We start from the raw sequence: 16,500 nt of genomic DNA, 5'->3' as shown, positions 1-16,500 counted from the left end.
GGGGCGCGAACCCGGTTCCCCTGCATCGGCAGGCGGTCGCGCAACCACTGCGCCACCAGGGAAGCCCGGAACGTGCTCTTTAAGAGTCACTGCTGCCCTCGGTCATATGGAAAGCAGGAAATGAACAGGAGGAGAAGGAAGGTGCAAAGGGAGGGTGAAGTAGGCAGACTATTTGTTTTTCTTCTCATTTCTTGCAAAGTTTAGATGAAGACTGTATAGTCTGCGTCCGAGTGCCTGGCTGAGACGGAGTGTCACAGGAGGTGAAAGGTAAGCACCACCTCCTCCCGCAGTGCGGCGGCCTCATGTGACCGGCTGCCCCTTCCTCCCTCAGCCTCGATGACACCACGTCCTCTCTGGGACACTCCCTTGACAACGAAGATGACCCCGCACTCTTGGTAGCTTGCAGCTCACCAGTTTACGGATTCCTACTCCCTTCCCACTGAGGTTACACCATCCCCCATCAAAGGGGTGAGGTTTCAGGACATGCCCTCTAACTAGGCATCTCCCATCGCTGTCTCCTCTTCTGCGACAACAGCAATTGGGAAGTATTTAACCCCAAAGCATGTGTTTGTGTCTGTTCTTTGCTGTGGAGCACAACCAAGAAAGTAAAGGAGCTAAGACGAGGGTGTGCTCAGGTCTGTAACTTCCGCAACAATCCCTGGCTACCAGTGATTCTTGGGGTGAAAGTAGCATAAAAATTATGAAATGTTCCCCAAATTTAGACCCTTGGTCATTCTTCGTCCTACTGCTATGTGTTCTAAAAGGATTCAGATAAGTTCTGGAACCAAAATAAGGAGGTGAGAGTGAGTGTTCTAAGCCTAAATGCTATGTACCTACTTATTGGTGGGTGAGTTCTTTACCCCAAATGGACCACAATTTTGCTTGTGGTTTCAGAGGGTCTGCACGAAGCGGTCCTTCTCTGAGGACTTTTGGGAATCTAAGAGAATACTGTGAGCTGTGGAGGGAGGCCTGGATTCTGTCCAGTAAGAAATCGGTATTAACAGAGAATGTTCCAGAAGGGAAGGAAGGTGTCTAGATGCTCTTGAGCTGCTGCTTCTCTTGCCTTCTGCTGGCTCTGGTTCTCAGTTGTATACAGTACTTGGCACAGAGCAGACAATTAACAAGTGCTAGTATTTGAATTTGAATCTCACTTTGTCCAATGCATTAAATTTCTTTTTAAATGCCCAAAGAGCATCCTTCTCAGGGATTTACAGCTTAATTTCACAGGGGACAAAAGTCCTGTTAATAAACTCGGAGGAGTGGTAATCACCAATGAGAGCTAGATTTTCTAGTTATTTATGAAATGTAAATAGGCAAAGACTAATTCCTGTTGGTCCATTATAAATTTAAAAGTCTTTCTATCCTTTATATGTCCTTTTCTCCCTCAAAATGTAAAGCTAAAAAAAATTAAGGCCTGCCAGAAATTTTTGCCAAGCCTTGCTCTCTTCCTTTCAAGAATATATGGTTACTTACTTATTTAAACCAACAGAAAAATAGTGGACACAGAGTTTATAAATGTAAATATGCCTTAAATTTTATCCATCAATTTTCTGAAAACCTTACAATATAGTAGGAAAAAAAATATATATATATATTTCTTAACATTTCTGAGATACATACTTATTATTAGGGATAGTATTTGCTGGTATTTTCCAATTACCTTCATTTTTTGGAAACTTCTTGATAATGTACATCTCAATGCAATAAAAAATTTTTAAAGCCACATAACTTAGTGGGCCAATACAACGAGAGCATTGTACCAATATATTTATGTATCGTATAAGGTCGTGGGTTCAAAGGGCTACTCTTTTATGTTGGCTTTATTTACATGTGAAATTTTTTCCAAGTGATACAGGGAAATGGATACCATATGTTTCGCAGCTGTTTTGTTCTGACAGGAGCCATTAAGAATGCTCTATGGAAATGAATTCTGTCTGAGTCTTATGAAAACACTTCTTTCCACAGAAGAGCCTAGAAACTGAAGAAGGGGCATCAACATTAGGCTCGTTGTCCTCCTTATTCAAACCTATCACTCTTTTTTAGGCCAAGAGGGAAATCTGTGCTTTCCAGTCTGTGTCTTGACTACCTGGAAAAAAATCCCAGTTATGAAAAGTGGATTAGATAACCGGTTTTTGTGAGAATGCTCTAATTTATTACTATATCATATACCTGTTTGAGGAGGACAATTATATATATATATATATATATATATAAAAGATAAAGCACAATTAGTTTATTTCTCCTAAGCTGAGAAAATGGGTATTTTAAGCACAACACAAGTAAAAGGGCCCTTAATGACAGGCAAGATTTTACTTCCGATTCTGTAAGTCTACCAAAAATTCCACTTATACTGTTGTTCTACCCCGACCCCATGATACACTTCTTATAATGCATGGAAACAAAGATCAGACTAACTAGGGTTTATAGGAAGATTTTGAGGCTAAATTTGTTTCCTGGAAATCATGAATAAATACTTCACATGTTAAACTTTAAATCCCTGAAAATTTTATCGATTATTTTATGAGATCTTTACAAGCTCTGTGAGAAGAGTCTGTGTCTAATTTACCTCTCTATCCCTCAAAGCACCCAGCAAATTGCTTTACATGAGTAGGTTCTCAGTGACTTTTTTTGGGTGAGTGGATTCATTTTTAACATCTTATGAACATAAACATGCCCAATATACCTTAAACCTGTCTACCTGATTATGGCACAAAGTTTCTAAAATGGTCAGTAGGTAAATGGAAATGCATTCGAGGTTGATTTGTAGACCACAGTTCCCTCTTCCAACCTAACTGGCATTTGGAATGTCTCTGATCTCCAGCAGGGTATTTCCAGTTGCCTGCTGACCATCCACAGGTCACCATTTATTCAACAAGCATTTAATGTGAGCCTGGGATGTGCACGTTATGTGTAACAGGTAGCATGTTCTGATCCAGGGGTCTTATCACCCCTACCCTCACCTGCTTCTTGCCTTCCCCCTCCTCATCCAAAACACACGCACACACGCATATGCGCACACACACACGCATATGCGCACACACGCATATGCGCACACACACTCTACTCTGTCTTCCTTAAACGTATGCCTCATATACCTGGCCTGAATCACATGACCATGTATGCAGCCTCCCAAGCAATCCATCTCCAAGGCATCCCTGCCCCTCGTCCCTTAGGCACCAAGTCCTACGTAGCCTGATCCTAAATCCTTCTTTAATCTGGTCCCTCTATTCATCTTATTATACTGACTAGACCCTTCCACAGCCCCTGCAGGGTTTCTTTTCTTCTTTGGTTTCCCTTTTGATCCTGAGTAATCCCCTCTTTAGATAAGTCTGATTTTGTCACTTCTTAGCTCAAAAACCTTGAAGAGGCCTTGTACTGCCTAAAACAATATTTCCCCCTATGTGGGACACATACCCCTGCAGTATCTAAGATGGTGCACAGGAACCATAAATCCCCCTGACTAAGAGAGTAAGCAAGCTATATACCTTTCAACTCTTTCTTCCTCTTAATTAATTTAAGGACTCTCAGTTTGGTGCTACAGTGACTTTAACTCCTCTCCAAAACTTACAAACTCCCTTCAGAATAATGAAACTGTGGGCCTTTAGCTCAGAGACTTTCATAAGCAAAGAGTTAACAGAAATGCTTTATTTTCATCACATTCATTTTAATGATGTCCTTGAATTTACTGCAAGTGACATTGATTTTTTACTTACAACACTGACATAAAGTTTCTTCCAAAAACAAATATGCTTAAAAGTAAATGGTTTTAGAAAAATAAGTTTAAAATAATAATAGTACAAGTGGTTTACAGGTCAAACAAAAATAAGAGAGGTTGTGGAAATAATACTTAAACAACTAAGCTTTGGGAAACCCTGACTTTCAGGATAGTAGCTAAATTCTTTATCATGGTAGGTATCAGCTCTTTTATTTATTTTCTAATTTATCTTCTCATCTCAGCACCACCATTCCACGTCACTAATTTTTCTCTGCATCTCCATCGCTAAACTCACCCCCTTCTGGATACCTCAGGTCCTTCCTTCTCTTCTCCTGCCTTTGGGCAAGTTTGCCCTCTCCTACCACACCTTTGCTGCCTTCTCTGCCTGAGATGGAAGCTCATCTGCCAGGATTCCCCTCAGGTGTTACCTCCTTGGTGCATTTCCTCTGACTTTCCCAGGGAATCGTTGTCCTTTGCTTCTCAGTGTCCTGAGATACATCTGCCCATACCTAGAGTCACACATTTATAAAGCTCTGTTTCAACAATTCACTCATGCATCTGTCTCACCTTCTCTCTTGAGAGTCCCTCAAGGGCAAAGATTGCTCGCAAACCTCCTTGTGTTTATAACCAGCCCTCTGTCTAGCACAGCATCTCACAGATACTGGGGCTCAAGGGCTAAACCTTTTAAAGAATAAATGAATGAAGGAGGAGGGAGGGAGCAGGAGGGGGGAAGAAGGAACAAAGGAATATGCCAGACCAAAGATGCAAAGTATACTAAATACAAATGAGTCTTGTCACAATGAGTCACTCTCGCCACATTCTGGACACACTGAGTGTGTTGAATATTTCAAAGACAGTCTTGGTAAAGCTATTGAAGATGTGCTGCATATTAAAGTATTTTCATGTATTTCCTAAGTTCTAAGCCAAAACTTCTTCATCTGTAAAATAAAGGGGTTAGACACATGATTGCTAAGACCTGACCTACCTCTAAATTTCTATGACTGTATGGAATGTCTACAAATAACAGGGCTCTTTATTCTGAATGACTCACTATGAAACACTATAATTCTTCTGGATCCATGTATTTCAACAGATCCTCACAAATTTATAATTATGAGGCTAAGCTGATTGCTGACACAGAACAACTCTTTGGCTCTTGGGACTGATAAATTAGTATTTTCTTAGGAAGATAATGTACAGTTTGCTATTGCAATGGTGGATCCAATTTTCAAGACTGAACGTCAGTGCTGGCTCCCAAAATGCCTATTTTACTTCTAAATATGGAGTTTTGTGTCCATATTAAAAATTAGCTTTAGACATCAAGAAGAGGAAGAAAAGGATGTGTCTTTAGGATAAAATACTGTTTTCCTACTATTTATTGTGGAAGTGAAAGGAATACTATTTTCCTTGAGAAACAAAATGGTCAGCTTTAGCTGTAATTGCCTTAAAATGTACACAACAATGAACTTCACATCTACAGCTGCTGGAAACCTAGGCACCTTCAAGGACATGACTTCTAAGTTCTCCAAGATTCCATTTCCTTCCATTTTTATACCTAAGAGAGGGACGTCGTGAAAGATTAGGATGGTCAATGCTAGAGTCAAGAGTTTCCTTAATCCGAAGTAAATGAAATCCATCGTGGGCTTACTCATCACAAACACTTCAGGTTCTAAGGCGTGGTGACAGGTATACTTATCTCATGACAACAAGAAGAAGGGTATGGAGGCTGAGAGAAGACTACTTGCTGGGTGCTCTTCTGTACCACCCTTGGAGACTAGATTGGAATCTGATCCAAGAAAGGGTTGGGTTAACTCTGAATCTGGAGTACTGTGTCAGGCCATGATGTCGGGAAGAGCCCAGTGGGTGTGAGAAATGTTCTCATGGAGTTGTTTGCTCATCTCTTTCATTGGTGTCACAGACCCTTTATTGACAGTGTTGTGAGGCTGAAGGGCAAGTACAGAGGACTTTCTCATAAAAATATCAACCAATGATTTATTCACATTGAGATGTTAAAATATTATTGGAAAAGATTCGTTGATGTGGTTCTAAACTTCCTAAGTGGCTACTGATATAAAGCAGCTGTAGAAAGTCAGATTTTCCAGTTTCCCAATTTCATAATTTCCCAAGTTTCCTAATTCCCAGCCCAGCCCAGAACTGTCAAGACCTGCTCACATCACTTTGTACCCCATCTGCACCCATTTCTTTATTGTGTAAAAACTCACAGAAATACTCAAAAGCCCTTACTACCTTGGGTAGAAAAGTTACTTCTTCACCAAAGACGCATGTTCTATCATGAAATCAGACTCAATATTTTGACAACTTTAAACCTTTGGGCCTTGAAAGTATGGTTCCCATAGAAGACAAATGAGCGATTCTGAAGAAAGCACATGGTTTCAGAGTTATTCTGTCGCCTAAAAAGCATGCTGACCTTCACTCTGACATCAGCAAAACCTCTTGAGTGGATTAAGTCTCACATCCACTCCAGGCCCATTACCAGATTTCCTTTCTGTTTTTTCCTCTCTCAGTGCTGAATTATAGAGAGAGATACACATCCAAGGATGGTGCAGAGGCTCATCAAGCAGAGAAGTGTGGAAACAAGGGAGAACTTGCTCAGTGTGGTTTCTGGAAAGTGCAGAACCACGCTTACCAGTTTTAACTGAAGGTGGCAATGTTCTACAGTGCTGATCTGTCAAGGGCAGGAAACACCAAGATACTGCTCCTTGCTAAGGGAACAAGAGGCAGATGGGGGAGGTTTGAAAAATCCCTATCCTCTACCCTCTACTAGCCAGCTCCAACAGATTGCTCCCAGAATGCCGTCAGTAGAATGTTTATTTTCCTCCTCTATGTGAAGTCATGTATCCACATTAGGAATACAACGTTAGACACAAGAAGAGAAAAGGGGGTATATATCTTTAGGGTGCATGAGTGTTTTTGTTTGTTTGTTTTTTGTGTTTTTACAAAACATTAAATGAATTCTATTTTCCAGAAACAAAGTGGTAAGTGTATGAAACCTAGTCCCACTTTGAGAAGGATGCGCCTCAAGGTCTGGAGGGGAGGAGAAATGGGAGGAAGAACTAGCCCAGCCTGCAGCCTCCTCTTCCTCTGGGCATCCCCGTGGGGTCCGCCCAAGCAAGCTGGTGGCCGGGTGGAGTTCTCCGTTACAGGCTGCAGAGAGGACAGGGCAGGTGCAGGGACGCAGCAAAGTGCATATAGAGGCCCCTGCAGGACAGAGCCTGGCACAGCCGCGCTGCCTCCTTTCCGACTGCTGTTCGGTACACGCTTCTCAGGCACTGTTACAAACAATGAAAAAAACCAAAACACTTACGTGTGTTTTAAAAGTTCCTCCAAATGCTATTTCTTAATTAGAATTTTCCTAAAATGTCCTCCATCGTTAAAATTACGAATACAATATATTTGTGTAAAACTTCCTATGTTTCTGACCACAAGTCAAGTGTATGATGTCACTAGACGTTTTTACAACAGCTCCGGAGGATGGATGAGCAGTGCTTCCGTAATCTCACTTGAAAATAAATGCGAACTGAGGGAGTTTCAAGTGTTATGTGGAAAATTACATACTATGCTGACTGCTCAACCAGGACTGAGGTTCCCTGACTCCAACTTTCTCTCCATAACACCGCAGAACTGCCTTAACAAAATTAAATTTATTCCCTAAACATGCAATTCACATTTTCTCTATTTGGGTCACATGTAGGCAATGGAATTCCAGAAACCAGTAGTAAAACCTGGTTGTACTCATTTCAAATTCATTTTAAGCTAAATCCCAAACTGTACTCTCTGCCTAGATTTTGGTAACCACTGACTATGAAGTAACATTAAGAAAATGGTTTTTAATAACAACTTTTCTTAGAAACAGTTGAGTGGAAGAATTTCCCTACTTTGTTTATCTTTAGCGGCATCAGCCTAAATTTAGAGTCATCTTATCACGGAAAATTTGTTCTGATTTCAGCTGCCAATTCTTTCAACTGGTTAAAGGTGGCAATTTCTTTCCAATATAAGCAAGACATATAGGAATATAATGGAGCTTGTTCAGGAGTGCTAAAGTAATTGGCAGAATGCTAAAAGACTCTTACAGGGTCCATTCATTCCACAAACGTCTGTTGAATGTTCTCTGTGCACATGGCTGTAGGGGTACAAAGGGGAATGAAATAGACATAATCACCGTCCTTATGGGGCAAGCAGACAGTCAAGCAAGTATACAGATGAATGAGAAATTACAAAATGCAGAGTGCTTTGATGGAAACAAGTAGGGTTCTGGAATAGAGAACAGCTGAGAAGCCTTATCATGGAGATGACATGTAAGACAAGACCTGAGGGTGAGAAGAAGACAATTATGAGGATCCGGGGGAAAATACAAGAGAAAAGACGATTCTGTGAAGATATGGGTAGAAGGAAGCCCATTCTCAAATGCCTAACGCAGGAGGGAATCTGGCAGGTTCCATAGTTCTTCTATCTAGAGCAGAGTGCGCTAGGGTGAAGGAGATCAAAGAAGAAGTTGGGGGAGGTTGTCAGGGGCCAACTCATTTGAGGGTTTTATGGACCACAAAAAGGAGTTTGGGTTATATTTTAAGTGAAATGGGGTGTTCTTAGGGGGGCTTCACAGAAAATGAAATGGTCTGCTTTACATTTAAAAATATACCCTTGTGCCTCCTCTGGGGGAAATATGGGGTGGCAAGGATTGATGGTGAAGAAAGAAGTCAAAGTATTAGTTCACGGTTGTTAACCCCATGAAAGATAAAGGTGGCCCGGCCTGGCTGGGGGCTGTTGAGATGGAGATAAGTGGACAGATGGGGATAGCCTTTGAGCACAGAGGACTCAGAACCTGCTGATAGATGGAGGTGGAGATGAGGGAGAGGCAGAATCCTGGCTTTGGCCACCGAGTGGATGTTTCAGTAAACTGAGTGCTGATTGCTGAGGGGGGTCTGAGGAGGAACAGGCTGGGGATGGGGATTCAAGAATTCCTCTTCATAATTCCACAAGGCATCCAACGGAGATATCGAGCGGGTCATTAATTAAGAGGCTAGAGTGATGAGGTGAGTAGCAGCAGCAAGTAGGGGGCATCTGAAGCCATGAGAACGAATGAGCTATCAACCCGGAGAGACTTAGAGATTGAGAGGAGAAAGGATCCTACTGAATACTTCCATACCACTTGGATATGTAAAGGTCAAGTAGAGAAAGGAGAGGAGTTGCAAAGGAGACTAAGGAGATGTCAGAGTGTTAGAAAAAAAACAGGGAGAGCGGTGGTATCACAAAGCCATGGGAGGAGAACGTTTCCAGAAAGGCACGGCCAATAGCCTCAAATAACACAGCAATGCCAAGCAAGATGAGAACATCAGTGTCAACGGATTTGACCAACTGGAAGTTGTGACCTTCCCAAAAGAGGTGGAAGCCATACTGGAGATATTTAAGGTGAACAGGAGGTGGAGGACTACAGATCGAGGTTCCGTTAACTCTCTAAAGCATGTTGGCTATAAGTAGGGCCTGGGGTGGGAAGAAAAAGGAGCAGAGAATTAGGGTGGAGCCACCAGAGCAGTATTGTTTGCTCGTTTTTTAAGACAGGAAATAATTAGAGAGTGTTTGTATGGTGCAGATAAAAGAGGAATCAAGTATCCAGAGAATATCAAAGTGTCAAACCAAATGAAGAGAAGCAAAGCAGCTGTCCCAAAGCTCAATTATGATACAAAACCCAAAGAAGTCGGCTTCCTTTTCACCTCTTTACACATTCAATCATCCATCCTACCTCAGATGTATATGTAGCACCAGCAGCAGGCACTGGAGACACCATAATGAACAAAATTACCCAAAAGAGATTTTATTTAGTCGACTAGAGAAAACTGGTTATTAAACTACATTACCAATAATTTTTAAAACACAGATATTTAAAGAGGTGGAAAAGTACAGGAAGCTGGGAGATAATATAGTAAGTTGGGAGAGGGGTTCTAATATAATCTAGGCTTGCACTGTCCAAATAGGAGCCACTAGATACCTGTGGCTATTAGGCACTTAAAATGTGGCTGGTGGTACATATCAAAGTGATAATAGTTTTGATTTATTGGGATAAATATAAGGTATTATTAAATTAATCTCATCTACTTATATTTTTTAATATGACTACTAGAAGAAGTTTAAATTATGGAAACAGCCTACATTTCTACTGAACAGCGGTGGTCGTGGGAGTAGGGTGAAGGGCTGTGAGGAGGTGACCTTGGAGGCAAAAGGAGAGAAGGAAGGACGTGTCACGTGAAAGGACACACAGCACATATGAGGAACCGAAGGAGGTCCCTTGATGAGACTGGCAGGCAGAAAGCAGGAGGAGAGCAGCATGCGAGGAAGCTTACTGATCCAGGAGAAGAGTGCTTGAAGAACACATAAGAGTTTCCCACTAAGAGAGTTTCCCACTGTGTATCTTGAGAACCATCTCGGGGAACTATTGCTTGATTCTGAGCACAGAGTGACATAACACCTCATCGGGGACGATGGATTAGCACCAAAGGTGGCCTAAGTCAGCACTTCTCAAACTCGAATATACACACATGAGTCACCTGGAGAGCTTGTCAAGATACAGATTCTGATTCTGGGGTCTGGAGTAAGGCCTCAGGGTCTGCATTTCTCACAGGCTTCCCAGTGATGCTGGTGGTGCTGGTTCCGGTCTCGGAGTGCACTGGGAGATGCAAGGGCCTGAGAGATCGATGCCACAGAAGGGTCTGGACTTTTGGAGATGATTCTTTACTCTCTCCGAGGATCCTTCAACTATGAGATTCTAGGATTCTGTTTCTATTACTTGAGCATTTTAGTGGTTTTTTGTTTTAGGGGAAGACTCAGGGCAAAGAAGGTATGTGGACAAAGTGCGCTCATTTTAAATGGGAAGTAATTGCTCACTGGGAGACAAAAGAAAAAGGATACACTTTCAGCAGGAAGTGGGGTGCTCTCAGAGCCTCTATGAAGATCCAAAACCAGTAACAACCCTCCCGCTCCCCAATCCTACTGTTGCCTTGATTGGGAACATGGGGCAGGGAAAACCGCTTCTCCCTAATGACAGGATTGACTTCTGAGAAGGAAGTCACTGAGGGGCCGCACAAGGTGAAAGGCACTTTGCCTCCATAACTGTTTTTCCGTGTCCCTGTGCTTCATTTCTTCCCCTTCCTGCCTCCACGATGCTTTTCTCTCTACTTCTGAGTTCTCATCCTTCCTTACTGCTGATTCCCTTGAACTCATTTCTACCAAGAGATTTCCCCACCAGTTTTGAGGGGGGAGGTATGTTTCTTAGAGTCCAATAAAACCAAAACATGGGAAAGGAGACTGGGTCTCTTCCCCAGAGTTTCCTCTCCCTCTAGTACTGCCTCATTCCTGACTTTGTTAACTCTACAGCCTTCCAGAAAATCAGGGAGCTAGGGGACTTAGATCAGTTTGGTGCTTTGTGACCACCTAGAGGGGTGGGATAAGGAGGGCTGGAGGGAGGGAGACACAAGAGGGAAGAGATATGGGAACATATGTATATGTATAACTGATTCACTTTGTTATAAAGCAGAAACTAACACACCATTGTAAAGCAATTATACCCCAATAAAGATGTTAAAAAAAAAAGAAGAAGAAATGTTCAAGGAGAGAAGAGGGGACAAAGATGCATTGTATTTAAGCTCTGCCACTGCCAGATCTTTACATTATTTTTGACACTACTAGAGTTTTATTTTTAATTTTTCTATCACCCCCTGCTCCTATCTTTCCCTGCATTGACTTCATATCCTTTTTTTCAGAGACATAAGCAAAGTGTTAATGGATTAAAAGCAGAGAGAGGGGGCGGCTCTGCTTTCCTAAGTTCTGTGGTTCATTCAAAGTGTTGGCCATACATATTCTGCAACAGCAGAAAAAAGCAGTGGATAAAATTGCCCTTATGAAAACGAAAAATAGAACTACCCTACGACCCAGCAATCCCACTACTGGGCATACACCCTGAGAAAACCATAGTTCAAAAACAGTCATGTACCACAATGTTCATTGCAGCTCTATTTACAATAGCCAGGACATGGAAGCAACGTAAGTGTCCATCGACAGGTGAATGGATAAAGAAGATGTGGCACATATATACAATGGAATATTACTCAGCCATAAAAAGAAACGAAATTGAGTTATTTGTAGTGAGGCGGATGGACCTAGAGTCTGTCATACAGAGTGAAGTAAGTCAGAAAGAGAAAAACAAATACCGTATGCTAACACATATATATGGAATCTAAGAAAAAAAAAGTGGTTATGAAGAACCTAGGGGCAGGATAGGAATAAAGACAGAGATGTAGAAAATGGACCTGAGGACATGGGGAGGGGGAAGGGTAAGTGGGGACAAAGTGAGAGAGTGGCATGGACTTATATACACTACCAAATTTAAAATAGATAGCTAGTGGGAAGTAGCCGCATGGCACAGGGAGATCAGCTTGGTGTTTTGTGACCACCTAGAGGGGTGGGATAGGCAGGGTGGGAGGAAGATGCAAGAGGGAGGAGATACAGGGATATATGTATATGTATAGCTGATTCACTTTGTTATACAGCAGAAACTAACACACCATTGTAAAGCAATTATACTCCAATAAAGATGTTTAAAAAAAAATTTGCCCTTATGTTATGATGACAACCGTACAAAAAATATGCCTCATGAAAAAAATACTAGAAAGAAATACAGCAATTTTGTTTTGGTAGCATGGTTAATTGTAGTTTTTACTTACTATTAAAAAAAATGAATTATGTCACCTTTATAATTATAATTTTGTTAAAGAAAAAGCAAAAATAATTATTTGACTAACATTCTCATCTACATGCTTTACTGTGTGTAAATTTTGACTGTAGTTAAATAGATTTTTGTTATAAATGCTAGATTCTTTGCTGCATCAGGGTGAAGTGTTCATTTTCTTGACTGAGATCTTAGCAAATGTGTTTCCCGAATCCTTGAGTCCATTTTATATTAGATCATGTGAAATGGATTAATTAGCAGGCTTTTCAATTTAAACTGCTACACCAACTTCCATGCTTTTAGCATGAAACCTTAATAAAATTGGAAACAGGAGGTTTGTATATTTAGCATCATCAGCTATGTCACAGCAGCGTCAATAGGATAAATTTCATGTCAATGTATTATTTTCGGTGTTGGCCAAAATCCTTGAAAATCTTAGAAAACCATACATTTTCAGGGTTTATCACAAAATTTGCAGGCACAGGGCTAAAAATATAGCAAATCTGCAATGTCTCTAAATATACATCCAAAACAGCTTTTACCAGATACTGAGTTTAAAAAGTATGATTTTCCTTTACTCACTGTCAGACAAGTGATCTTCTCTACTATTTAGGTATTGAAAACCCTTCAGGATCTCTTCTCAAACACTCTCCAGGGCCATTTATTACTGTTACATAACCGAGTTTCCCAACCTCAACACATCTAAGTTCTTAGATGCAAAGCTGCATTAATATTTATATGCCTTCTTTCATAAGAAAATTATACAATGAGCTGAGCAGATACATATTTTGAAAGAATCACAAGACATTTAAAGCACCATGAATTGAAACAAATGTGTATTTGAATGTCCAATTAATTAAAAGAAGCTCGAAGTCAATGAAATTGAATATGTTTGATTTGAATACCATATGTCGACTTAGTATTAGTCCTCATACTTATTTAGTCCTCATACGGAGAAAATATAGAGCAGAGTTAACACGCCCTGCCTCGTGCTGTCCTCCTTTCCTACATGAGGAGCAGGGATTAAGCAGAGAAAACATGCCAACATTTCATAAATAACACCCTTTTAGAGGTGCAAATTTTTCACCCGTAACTTCCCTAATGCTAATCCTTGCCCCACTCCACTAGCCGTGCGTGGTTCCTCGGACTACAACTGCTCTTCAGTTGCTCAACTTCATAGGGACTCTGTGGTCAGCAGAACTGGTTTCAAATGTAGAACTCTGGACAAATTATTTGCCTTCTGTGGGCCTCAGTTTCCTCATCCATAAAATGGGTATAATAATGGTCCTCCCTCAGAGAATTATTTTGAGGACAAATAAGCCATGCACAGAAGACCTGGCCTAATGCCTGGTACGCTGAGCACCTAAGAAATAACTGGGAGATCTCAGTAGCACCTGTGCAGCTCTAAGCACCAGCAAAGTTTGTTCTCAAGCTTCTAATTCCTAGTTCTTCCCCTCTCTCCTGCCTTCCTATGGTATCTGCAAGTTCTTCACACTTCTTTTCAAAACTTCTTTTTCTCACAAAAATTCAATTTAGGCATAGTGTAGTATAATTGATGGCAAAGAGTTTAAAATATTATCCTTGTCAGGGGAAATACAGATTTTAATAGGAATCCGTGCTTTCGGCTAAAGGAACGGCACTCCCAGGGCAGACTCGTGGGCGTTGGTGAGCAAGTGGAAGGTGCAGGAATGCTGCCCCAGGCCTCTGACAAAACACCCTGCCATCTGCCTTTCTCAGAGCCCACTGTGGGGCTGACCCAGGGCCCAGGGATGAAGTGGGTGAGCCGTAGGCTCTATGTCTCATAGAGAGGCTCCCAAGGGCCAACAACTGGGCTCATTTGCACTCACTCCTGTTCCTGTCAGAACACTTTAAAAATAACAGGCAGGAAGGGGAGACACCAGTCTTGTCTTTGTAGCCCAAGAGCGAAGGCAGGAAAGGTGTGTGGTAAGTCCTGAGGTTGATCTGTGTGGTTGACAGGTTCTGATCAGACCATACAGGGAGCAACCTCGGGTGGAGTTCTGGGTGCGCCACTTTTAAGAGGGATGCCGGTAAATGCAACAGCCGCAAGAAAGCAAGAAGCATGAGCAGGATACACTCAAAACTGTGGAGGGAAATTTTAGTTTGGAGAAGAAAAAACCAAGGGTGACTGCCATCTCCAAACACTCAGTGGCACCCTTGCCCAGGAGGAACTGTCCTTCTCTAAGGTTCCCTAGGAAAAAGCCAGGTGTAAGGGATGGACATTTGAGAGACACTGATTTTGGCTGAACAAAAATTTAACCTTTATGAATAGGCAGCTTTGTGAGACTGTGAGCTCCCTATCACACGTGACAAAGTACAGGCTGATGACTCCATCAGGATAATAAGAGTCACTCCAAGAGCTGATGGACTTTGGACTACATTATTATTATTATTATTGGCCTTTAAAAATTCACTTATAATTAAAACATTTTCATTTAAATGTATAGAATAGTTGAAAGAATAAAAACAGTACAAAGAACACCTGTATACTCTTTACCCACATCCACCCCCTGTCAACACCGTACCCTTCTGCTTTTATTATTTGCACTTTCTCACTTTCTCTCCCTCTTAAACTAGATGATTTTTAGGGTCCCTTCTTCTACTGAGAGTTATGATTTTCAGCTTCTTTCCAGGTACTGGGATTTTAGAAAAATTGGGATCCTGCTGTCAGCGCTCTTCACAGAACTTAGAGTAAAATCTGAACTCTGCGTACCATGGCCCTCAGGGCCCTGTAGAGTCTGACCCTGACCGGCTCCCTGGCCTCATCCTCATTTTGACTGCCCCGTGCAGCCACATTGGTTTTCCTTTTCTTCCTCATCCGTGCTAAGCTCACTTCTGACTCAGGGGCGCTGAGCTTGCTAGTTACTCTGCCTTCACTGTTCTTCACTGGCTTTCCCATGGCTGGGCCCTAAGAATGCTCCCTGATCCCCCAAACCCTCCTCCCTCCCCATCTACTGTAAGTTACTCTATCAAATGCCTCATGTCACCTCTTATCACTATCTGGAAAAATCTGGTTTATGTCTTCATTTGCCTGCCTTTTGTCTGTCACCCCGCAGAATGTAAGTGCTGTGAGAACAGGGCCTTGTCTACACCTTGCTTGCCACCCTGTCTTCAGTGCATAGGACAGAAAACACAAAAGTTATGTGAGGAATGAATACATAAAAGAACAACTGGGTCCAAGAACATCTATCTAGTCAAAGACCTTTTAGTACAGGATGGGTGTTAACATCTGACAACCTACACAAAACAGAAAGTGCCTAACAAACTTTAGAAAGGTAAAGAGACACATCTTTATCCGGTGGAGTATGTTCTAAGTCATAGGAGGTTTAGGGAAAAGTTCCCCCAGAGGGTGCCCCATCCAGAAGAAGATGTGGACCCTTCTCAGAGCCAATGTGTCTTCTGCCGCCATCTGTTCGAAAAGACTACCATAAAGATGGAAATTGTGCAAGTGCTCCTGGAGCGAACTCCTCCCAGGTTGTTGAAACAGGAAAGACTAAGGGGATGTGTTGGGGGTGGATGGTTATTTCCACATCTGCATGCCCATGAAACTAACTGAGATTGCCTCAATTCTTTCAGAAATGGAGGGTGAAAACTTTACTATGTTGAGATTTCTTTCAAAGCAGCTCACAGATAATTCTACAGCGGTGTTTTGGAGAGATTGATTTTTCATGTGTTTCTTTTTCTAGGATCCCTCTTGCTCTATTAGAAAGTGGTTTACCAGCCTCCAAATGGTCCATCACATTGGAGGTGTACATGTGATTCCATTAAAGAGGCCTGAGTCTTTCCCTCATATATCCATTTCCTGTCAGGTCTAATTATTGGTGATTACCTTGAGCACTGGATATTTGCTCTGGGTGAGTTTAAAGGCTTCTGAACTTGAAATTGGCCTCCTTCTCAACCACAGAAGAAATGTCTAACATCACCTACTGTGGAAGTGACTACAAGTCACAAGACCTGGAGAAAATGGAATAAACCAGCCCCAGGAAAATTCTTTTTAAAAGCTTCGGTTAATTCACTTAACTTGGTAAGC

General features: G+C 41.7%; 1 protein-coding gene across 2 annotated transcripts in view; it reads right to left on the bottom strand.

The window, feature by feature from the left end:
• Positions 1 to 16,500, bottom strand: part of SNCAIP (synuclein alpha interacting protein) — a 149,779-nt gene that overhangs the window by 42,631 nt on the left and 90,648 nt on the right. The window lies entirely within an intron of this gene.

The sequence above is a fragment of the Physeter macrocephalus genome, chromosome 8 (assembly GCF_002837175.3).
Source record: "Physeter macrocephalus isolate SW-GA chromosome 8, ASM283717v5, whole genome shotgun sequence".
In the NCBI taxonomy this organism is placed as follows: Eukaryota; Metazoa; Chordata; class Mammalia; order Artiodactyla; family Physeteridae; genus Physeter; species Physeter macrocephalus.
Note: the sequence above shows the minus strand (reverse complement) of the source record. Positions and strands in the feature narration are given on the sequence as shown.